The following is a 10,278-nucleotide window of genomic DNA, read 5'->3' on the forward strand; positions in this document are numbered from 1 at the left end:
TTCCTGCTTTTTCAATTTCATGAAAGAGCCTGGCCAGGTTTGGTAGTAGTTCCTCTTGAAAGGTTTGAAAGAATTCATTAGTGAATCCATCTGGGCCTGGGCTTTTCTTTTTTGAGCAGACATTTGATTACAGTTTTAATTTCCTCAATAGTATGGGAGTGTTTAGATATGCTACATCCTTCTTATTCAGCTAAGGAAGGTTATAAGAGTCCAAGAATTTATCCATTTCTTCCTGGTTCTCATGTTTAATGGCATTGAGTTTCTCAAAGTAGTCTCTGATTATCCTTTGAATATCTGTAATATCTGTAATGATTTCACCCTTTTCATTTCTGATACAGGTTATCAAGTTTCTCTCTTTCTTTGTGAGTTTTGCCAATGGCAAAACTATCAATCTTGTTTATTTTTCAAAGAACCAACTTCTGCTTTCGTTTATCTTTAGGATTGTTTTTTGGGGTTTCCACTTCATTGATTTCTGCTCTAAGCTTTGTTATTTCCTTCTATCTCTCTATTTTTGTTTCCTTTTGTTGATCAATTTCTAATTCTATAAGCTGTGTCATTAAGCTGTTCATGTATCCTTCTTCTTCCTTCCTGATGTGTGCTTGCAAAGGTATAAATTTTTCTCTCAGTACTACTTTTGCTGTGTCCCATAGGTTCTGATAGTTTGTGTTTTCATTGTCATTTGTTTCCAGGAAAGTCTTGATTTGCTCTTTGATTTTATCTCGGACCCACTGGTTGTTCAGTAGTAGGCTGTTTAATTTCCAGTTGTGTAAGTTTTTCTTCTGTGTCCCTTTGTAGTTCACATCTAATTTCAGACCCTTGTGGTTAGCGAAGGTAGCCTGCAAAATTTCTATCCTCTGAATTTTATGGAGGTATGTTTTATGTGCCAGCATGTAGACTATCCTGGAGAATGACCCATGTACATTGGAGAAGAATGTGTATCCAGGTTTCTAGGGATGAAGTGTCCTATATATATCTACTAGGCCTCTTTCTTCCACTTCTCTTTTCAGGGCTAGTATATTTTTGTTGGTTTTCAGTCTGGTTGACCTATCATGTGTTAACAGGGCCTTGTTGAGGTCTCCCTCAATTATTGTGTTGTTATTGATATCCTTTTTCAGATTTGTCAATAATTGTATTAAATATTTTGCTGGTTCCTCATTGGGTGTATATATGTTTATGTACATATATATGTTTATATATATGCTGTACATATCCCTTGATTAGTACAAAATGTCCATCCTTGTCCCTTACAATTTTTCTGAGTGTAAAGTTTGTGTCATCTGATATTAGTATGGCCACTCCAGCTTTTTTAAGGGTGTTGTTTGCTTGGATGATTTTCCTCCAGCCTTTGATTTTGAGTCTATGTTTGTTCTGACTATTCAGATGTGTTTCTTGTGAGCAGCAGAAGATTTGATTCAGTTTTTTTATTCATTTAGCCATTCTGTGTCTCTTAACTGGTTCATTTAGTCCATTGACATTGAGAGAGGTAATTGTCATGGGATTTAGCTCCATCTTTGTGTAGAAGTTTGTTGTGTTTGAAGTGTCTGTTGGTCTGTCTTGTCTTAAAGTAGACCAGAAAACTAAGCCACAATTAGGCACTTAGAATTGTCATCCTCACTTCCTATTCTTTTGATAAGGAAGAATAGTTGAAAATAGAGTTGATAATTGATTGTGCCACCATAAAAAAAAATCCCAATAGTAGGAGATTTAGGGAGCCTTCATGAAAGTAGATACTTGTACAGTCAGAGGATAATACAACATAAATTCAGGGCATAGAGCACTGTTATCAGAATCCTCTCAGACTTGACTGTGCATCTTTGCACCTGGACATTCATCTATACCACTTATCATATACTTCCAAGCATGTATGTATTTTCCTGAGGATATGAGTGACTCAACAAAATCAATCAGGTCAACTACATGCAAAAAAAAAAGTTAACTCACAACTCTTTTTAACACCATGTATGAGGGTTAAATCAAAATGGATTAAAGACATTGATATCTATTTATTACTTTATTGAAGCACCATGGTTACAAAATTGTTCATGATTGAGTTTCAATCAGACAATGTAGACCACCTTCACCAGTGCACATTTCCTACCACCCATGTCCCCAGTTTCTTTCCCACCCACTCTTATCCTCTTCCACTCTCCTCCCTGCCTACCTTTGGAGCAGGCTCTCTCTCTCTCATTCTCTCTCTTTCATTTCTTTTTTGACACTGTGGCTTGCACTACTGATTTTATCACCTTTCAGCACCCAGTTCTTGTCCAGAGTGATCAATTGCAACTATCATTGTCACAGTGGATCAACCATTCACTATCCTAACTGCATTCATCACTCTTTGTAGTAAGCTTCCTACCACAGACTAGTCCTCTTGATTCTCATCTCTATTGTCTCTGGGTATTACCACCATACTAACTCCCACCCTTCTATCCCACAAATGACTGAGACTATTCTATATCTATTCCTCTCTCTCTGACTCATTTTACTCAGAATAATAATCTCCATATCATCCATGTATAAGCAAATTTCGTGACCTCATTTTTCTTAACATCTACTTAGTATTCCATTGTGTAAATGGACCATAATTTTTTTAGTCATTATCAGACACCTGGGTTGTTTTCATATTCTGACTATTTTAAATAGTCTGTGATAAACATAGGAGTGCAGAGGGCATTTTTGTATTGTGTTTTTGTGTTCTAGAGTATATCTTCTAGGAGTGGTATTGCTGAACATATGAAAGCTCATTTTCTAGTTTTTTGAGGAATATCAGTCTTGTTTTCTAAAAAGACTGGATCAGTCTGCATTCCTACCATCAATGAATGAGAGTCCTTTTCTCCTCACATTCATGCCAGCACAGGTTGTTCTTGTTCCTTGCCAGTCTCTGGTGTGAAATAATATCTCATTGTTGTCTTAATTTGTATTTTTCTGATTGTTAGTTATGTGGAGTATTTTTTTTCATGTGTCTTTTTGCCATCTCTATTTCTTCTTTGAGGAAATGTCTGTTCATTTCTTCTCTCCAATTTTGGATAGGGTTATTTTTTTCCTTCAAAAGTTCTATCAGTACCACCAAAGCAGTAACTGCGACGTACAGACTTAAACTACAGGCTCTACTCATTGAACACATTCAAGCAAACTAGCATTCCCCTGCTACTTTTTTCTCTCTTCTCACTACTTTCTTTTTTATTTTTTCTTTTCTATTCTTCTCTTTACTTTTTTTCTTTTCTCTTCTCCCTCTCTTTCTAATGTATTTTCTCTTTTCTCCCTTCCTACCCCTACCATATACCTTCCCCTTTCCCCCCTTTGGAAATCCAACTATCCCTTCACCCCTCAATCCCATCCAGACCTCCTACTGTATTAAAACTCTTCACCCTCAGTCCTTAATCTATTAGGCATCAAGATTGACCTCCACCCCAATGAACCAGTACCCAGAACCCAAGCAAAGGGACATCCAGTCAAACACACACCTCATCTCCTGCAAGAAAAGGCAGCCAACTCCCCTGCGGACTCAGGCTGCGCGGCCCTCCCTACCAACTCCCCCTAATGTGGATTGTTACTTGAAACCGAACTTAGTTCTAAAAGTATCCCCAATGCAAGAACTCTTCCCAAGACCTCCCTGCCGCAAATCTTTTGCCAATATAAAAAAGGTCAGGGGGTGTGATGGAAAGGTGCCTGGGAACCCACACACCACAAGAAAAACCCAAAAGACAATGGGAAAACCTGTACTTCCAACATAAGCATAAGACCTGTATTACACCTCCTCTTTACCTGCTTTTCCCCAAATGTAAGGTATCATAAATGTTAACTCATTTCTTTTTAAAAAATTGTCTATTCGACATATACATATGTGAGCACATACATTTTTAATCCTATTTTTTGTGTGTCTTTTTTGGGTATGTGACCTATTTCTGTTTTCCGCTCTGTCCACCCCCAAATACACCGACAATATGATGTAGCACCATTTCTCCCTGCAAAGGCACACTAAAAAAAGGGGGAAATCTTACATATAAAAAAGAGCTCTTATCTACTAGAGATAAGAACTCATAGTTGTTTACAATACAGGGATATCTCCTACCTTGAAAATATGCCATGTGGAATCAACTTAGACCTCAGGTAATTAGATACCATCAGCCCAGCCTTGAACCCTGGATCCCAGACATAGAAACGGCACAGTTCTTCACAACAGCTGCAGAAAACAAATCCCATCCGGGACAACCTTAATACTGCTAGAACACCAACAAGTGCCAGCTCTAATGTGATATCCTGACAACGAGGAAAATGGGAACAACTTGACCTAAGAGCAGGTTATCCTACCTTACCAGCTAACGATAAGACAAAATCAGAAGACTTGTCATTCTTTGGTAGGTTCAAAAGCCAAGATCGCGATTTACAGATGACTGGCTGCTAGAACCATGATCAGACTGTATATATCTTGGGACCAATAAAAAAGCCCTAGTCTAGGGTTTGAACTACGACCTGCACAACAACCATGATCCCCAGTTCCAAAGGTCCGGCAGAGACAATTGTAATGGAACGGGGCTTCTGGAAACACAAAGAAAGATGCTATCCTAGGTGCCATCCTAGGTTTAGTGCAAAGACCAAGACCACCAACCACAGAAGATGGATTAAAATGACACTAAGGGAACGGAATTTCTAGAACCACAAAGACTGACTTCATAAGTCCTACCCCTGGAACTGTGCAGATACTGAGATCGCTAGATACAGAGGTCTGATTGTATCACCTAGGACAAGCATAAGTCTTCCAAACAATATAAAAGCACCACCGGGAGAGTAAATGATCCTGAACAGAGTCTATAGTTGATCCCATGACAATATACTCCAAGGGCGGAGAAACCCCATATCTCTTAGGCCAACTGAATTCCTTTTCGAATGACCCCAATATTTACTGTGCCAGGACAGGAGGGGAAAAAAAGCAAACAGCACAAAATATTGTTTATTTTTTTATATATTATTTTTATCTTCATTTATTATTATTATTATTTTTATTTACCTATGTATTTTTGGTCGATTTCTTCGTTTTGGTGCGGTTACTGAAGCTGTTGCCCCCATTTATACTTATTTTTTTTTCTCTCTTCTTTTCTTTCTTTATGTGCTCTGCCATGTTTCTTATCTCAAGACCGTGGCAGTTTTTTTGTTTGTTTGTTTGTTTGTTTGTTTTTGTGTGGTGCTTATCATTATTGTTGAAGTACTCACTGGATATTTGACACTTCTTTTTGTACTAGTGGAGTGTTTCACCTTCTTTTTCTCCTTCATCTCTCAAACCAATGATGAGAGCCTCTAGAAGAATTCCGCTAATTTTTGGCATATTAGACTTTTACCCCAGTTTATTACTTTTCTCTTCTTCAAACAAAACCACGTAACTTGAACTAGCTAGTCCTGCCCCCCAGTTAGAGGGGGAAATAAGGGAGGCACCAGGACCAAACAGGTGCAAGACTACTAAGTAGTAGGCTAGGTACAGAGGGAACATAAAATACATCTTATATATTAGGGAAAGTTACAAAATCAAAGGCATAGATCATTGCTTCAAAGGTTCAACAATCCTTGAAAGATGCTGGAAAGAGCTGGCTAGATGGGCTGAGTGCAGAGTTGACTTGAAAGAGACTGGGATTCCATCTCTGGCACTAACCCTAACCCTCAAGCACACCAGGACTGACCCCTAAGCCCCTGAGGTAGCCCCTCAGTACAACTAGTTGTGGCCCAAAAGCAAACAAAAAAATTCTACAATCTAAATTCATTCCATTTAATAAATGCATCACCAAATTCAAACAGGAAAAAATAGTTTTAAAGTACCATAATCAAATGAGAAAATCACCTCACCATTCCCACTAGATAAAACAAAAATATGGTAAAGCAATAGTACACCACATCAACAAAAGAACAAAAATCATATGACCATCTCATTAGATGCAGAAAAAAAGCACTCAAAAGATTCAACATCCTTCGATGAATTAAAAAAAATCTTTAATAAGGGTTGGAACAATAGTACAGCAGGTAGGGCATTTGCCTTGCACGCAGCTGACCCACAACTGACCCGGGTTCAATCCCTGGCATCACATATGGTTCTCAGAGTCTGCCAAGAGCAATTCCTGAGCTCAGAGCCAGGAGTAAGCCCTAAGTGCTGCCAGTTGTGGTCCCAAAGCCAAAAGGAATCAAACTTCAATAAGGCATTTTAATTTCAACTTTATTCCCAAAACAGCGATACATGTGGCACCAAGTAAAAGAAAAACAGGCAACTGTAACCACGCACACAAACACAGTCGCCATATTTGTATCAGGCCAACTCCAAGACTCACTTTTTTCTTTGAACAAAATATAAACCAAGCCATAAAAAATTATGGCTACATCAGCCCACACAACACAAAACTGGCCATTGTGGGAGGAGAGGGTGTACCAAGCCTCCTACTGCTGAAGCCAGACTTGCTGTTGAGATATCACCATTTCCCAATGGCCCTACCTGATCTGTGACCCTCTACAATTCCCTTCAGAAACACCAATCTGACTACAATTCAGGTACATCAGATTGGGGCTGATATCACCAAGGCTTTTGGGAATGAGCGTGGGCACCCTTCTAACATATTTTCCTTCTTCCAGGAGGAATGGCAACTGAGTATATGTCCATAACAGTAATAGTGCTATGAATTTCTAGACAACTTCCTTTGTTAGATGCTGCTATCCCTAAAGGAACACACCAATTTAACAGAATGGACAGATAACAGCAAAAGCTTACTAAACCTTCTGCTATTGCATTAATGACTTAACTGAAGACACAATAATTTTCACAAATATACTTGCTACTGTGTGAGGGGAGGTCGAACCCCTTGCTGATGGTCTGCGAGTCCAAAAATAACTCCCATAAAGATAAATTAAATCCCATTCTTCTGCCCCCCCCCCTTTTGGGGGAGATCTTGGTAATAATATCCGGAATAAATAATCAACAAAGGCAAAAGATTAGGGGACCAAAGGTTCAGCAAAAGGAGTTTTTTGTCAGTTGCAGCCAGCTCCAAAAAGCAAACCAAACAAGACATCAGCTCTGACAAAAAGCCCCTTACGCCTCCCCAACAAGCTATTTTATTTTTTCCTTAATCACCCCCACCTGGAAGATCCAGGTGGGATGACAGGCAAAAACAATATTACAAAAAAATACACAACACTACTATATTTTTTTCTTTTTTTCTCCACTTTTATTTTATTTTTTTTTTGGTTTTTGGGTCACACCCGGCAGCGCTTGGAGGTTACTCTTGGCTCTACACTCAGAAATCGCTCCTGGCAGGCTCGGGGGACCATATGGGATACCAGGATTTGAAAAACTGTCCTTCTATATGCAAGGCAAACGTCCTACCTCCATGGTATCTCTCTTGTCCTTCGTTTTATTTTTTCTTTCTATTTTTATTCCAATAACTTTGCTTTTACCTATCTACATGATAAATGTATTATGATCAACTATGTCAACTATGTGATACATTTTCTTTAAATAATTTGTTTAAAAAAGAAAATCTGAACTACTCCTGCATAAAACCCTAAATATACAAAGAACTCATAAATTTAACTCAACAAAATGACCCAATTGAAAAATTCACCAAGATTCCCAATTTCTCCAAGGAAGATCTACATATAGCCAACAGGTACAGGAAAAGTATTTCTCATCTCTTACTATTAGTGCATAATACTCAAAGCAATATGAGAGATCACAAGAATGGCTATTCTTCAAAAATCAAGAGACAAGTATTAGAAAAGATGTAGAGAAGGGAACCTCATACACAACATAAAAATGGATACAACATAAGGGTGAGGAGACTAGAAACTCTTTCTTGTTCTCCTCTCCTCTCACTGTCCCCATTGGCTGATGTCCTCTTTCTTAACATGAGAATATTCTCTCATGTATTGTGTATTTAATGTTAAAACCAGGAGTTAGCCATGGATGAATTTGAGAGAACTGTCACTAGATCCACCAAAGATAACTCTCGATGGAGCAGAGATTGTTGTTTCAAAACTTATTAGCAGAAACATATTTATCCTGGAACCATGATTCCAGCTAGACAGCCTCATTACTGGATCCTTCCATATGTCATTGTCTCACCATATATTTACATGATAAACTAATGCCTCAACTAGCCTTATATAATCCCAAGCTCCATCTGAGAATAAGATGGGTTTGGGGGCACATTTATGCTCTTCTCTTAATAAACAGAATAAATGTGTTTTTCATCTCATCAACTCTTCTCTCAAATACTAACTTGCCAGCAGCAAGCAACTAGACCTCATATTATTAACAAAGCCATTAATGAAAAACAAGATAGAAATTCCTCAAAAAAAATAGAAATACCATATCACCCAGCTATCATATTTTTGGGGACTTGCCTAAAATCATCAATTTGAAGAAGTACTTGTGACTTTCTGTATTTACTGTAGCAATATTTATAATAGTCATGAGCAGTATACTGTACTTATCATTTCCATAATAGAAGGAACACCCTAAATGCATATATTGACAAAAGACTGGAATAAAGATGTGATATATATACAAAATGTAATATTGCCCAGATGTTCAAAATTTGAAATCCAAGAATTTGCAACAAATAAATGAAGTTAAAAGATATTTCAATTATTTTAGTGATAAAAGTCAGATGGAGAAAAATGCCCTATAGTCTTTTTTATAGCTGATATCTAGAGAAACCAATAGAGAAACTAGAAAAAAATGTTCAGACTTTAAAATAATTGGTTCCCAGAAGAGAAGGGGAAAGTGAGGGGTCAATATGGTAAAAGGTACCACATAGGGTGACAAGTAGAAGTGGACTTTTTTTTTCTTTTTTTTTTTTCTTTTGGTTTTTGTGTCACACCCGGCAGTGTTCAGGCATTACTCCTGTCTCTATGCTCAGAAATCACCCCCAGCAGGCTTGGGGGACCATATGGGATGTCGGGATTTGAACCACCATCCTTCTGCATGCAAGGCAAAAGCCTTGCCTCCATGCTATCTCTCTGGCCCCAAAATGTTCTTTTCTTTTGCCATTTTTTTTTTATTTTTATTGTGACCAAAGTGCATTACAAATCTTTCACTGCATCATTTATGGCAGCGGTCCTCAAACTATGGCCCACGGGCCACATATTGTATTTGTATCTGTTTTGTTTCTTCATTGCAAAATAAGATATATGCAGTGTGCATAAGAATTTGTTCATAAGTTTTGTTTTTACTATAGTCAGATCCTCCAATAGTCTGAGGGACAGTGAACTGGCCCCCTGTTTAAAAAGTTTGAGGACTTCTGATTTATAGTACATAGTGACAATGAATAAGCGGGATTCCCATCACCAGTGCTGTCCTCCCTCCACCCCTGTTCCCAGTATGCATCCCATATCTCCCTCTTCTACCCCCCAGTATGCTAGTGCAACTGGTCTCCACTTTACAGCTTGTTGTAGATTGAGCATCCATTCCACCGTCATTGGAGATAAAAAGGATAAGAAAAGGGGAGGAAAAAATTGGTGACAACAACCAAAAAAAAAAAAGAAAGAAGAGGCGGAAAAGAAAAATGGAAGAAAAAATAAAAAATGGACCCGGAAAATAAAAATAAAAATAAATCTCTAAATAATAATCACAAGCATGAAAAAGAAAGAGAAAAGTGGAAGAACAAAGAGAAGGAAAATAAAGTCAAAAACTAACAAATCGGGCCCGGAGAGATAGCACAGCGGTGTTTGCCTTGCAAGCAGCCGATGCAGGACCAAAGGTGGTTGGCTCGAATCCGGGTGTCCCATATGGTCCCCCGTGCCTGCCAGGAGCTATTTCTGAGCAGATAGCCAGGAGTAACCGCCAGGAGTAACCCCTGAGCACCGCCGGGTTTGGACCAAAAACCAAAAAAAAAAAAAAAAAAACCTAACAAATCAAAACAAAACAAGAAAAAGTATGGGTGCTGGAGTGGTAGGGTTTGGCGTCCCCCCCACTTTTTTTTTTTTTTTGCATAGGCACAGTAAGCATTGGGGAAGAAAAGAAATTCCCGTGGCCTAAGAGATTCAGGGTTTCTACATCCTTGAAGCATACCATCATGGGATCAACCCCTGGCTCCATATATACTCATTACCCCATCCCAAAGGCTTTTTTTGTGATGCCAGGAAAGTTTCCTCTTGGTTGTGTGTGAGAAAATCAAGCCACTGTAGCTAGCAATCTTGGTATTTGCACAAGTTATAGGTCAGGGTCTAGGATAGAGTCTCTAGGTTCTAGAGGTTCCTATCCATCATTGTAGTGGTGTTCAGTCTTCTGTAACACTTGCTCCC

Source organism: Suncus etruscus, chromosome 10 (assembly GCF_024139225.1).
Source record: "Suncus etruscus isolate mSunEtr1 chromosome 10, mSunEtr1.pri.cur, whole genome shotgun sequence".
Taxonomy (NCBI): domain Eukaryota; kingdom Metazoa; phylum Chordata; class Mammalia; order Eulipotyphla; family Soricidae; genus Suncus; species Suncus etruscus.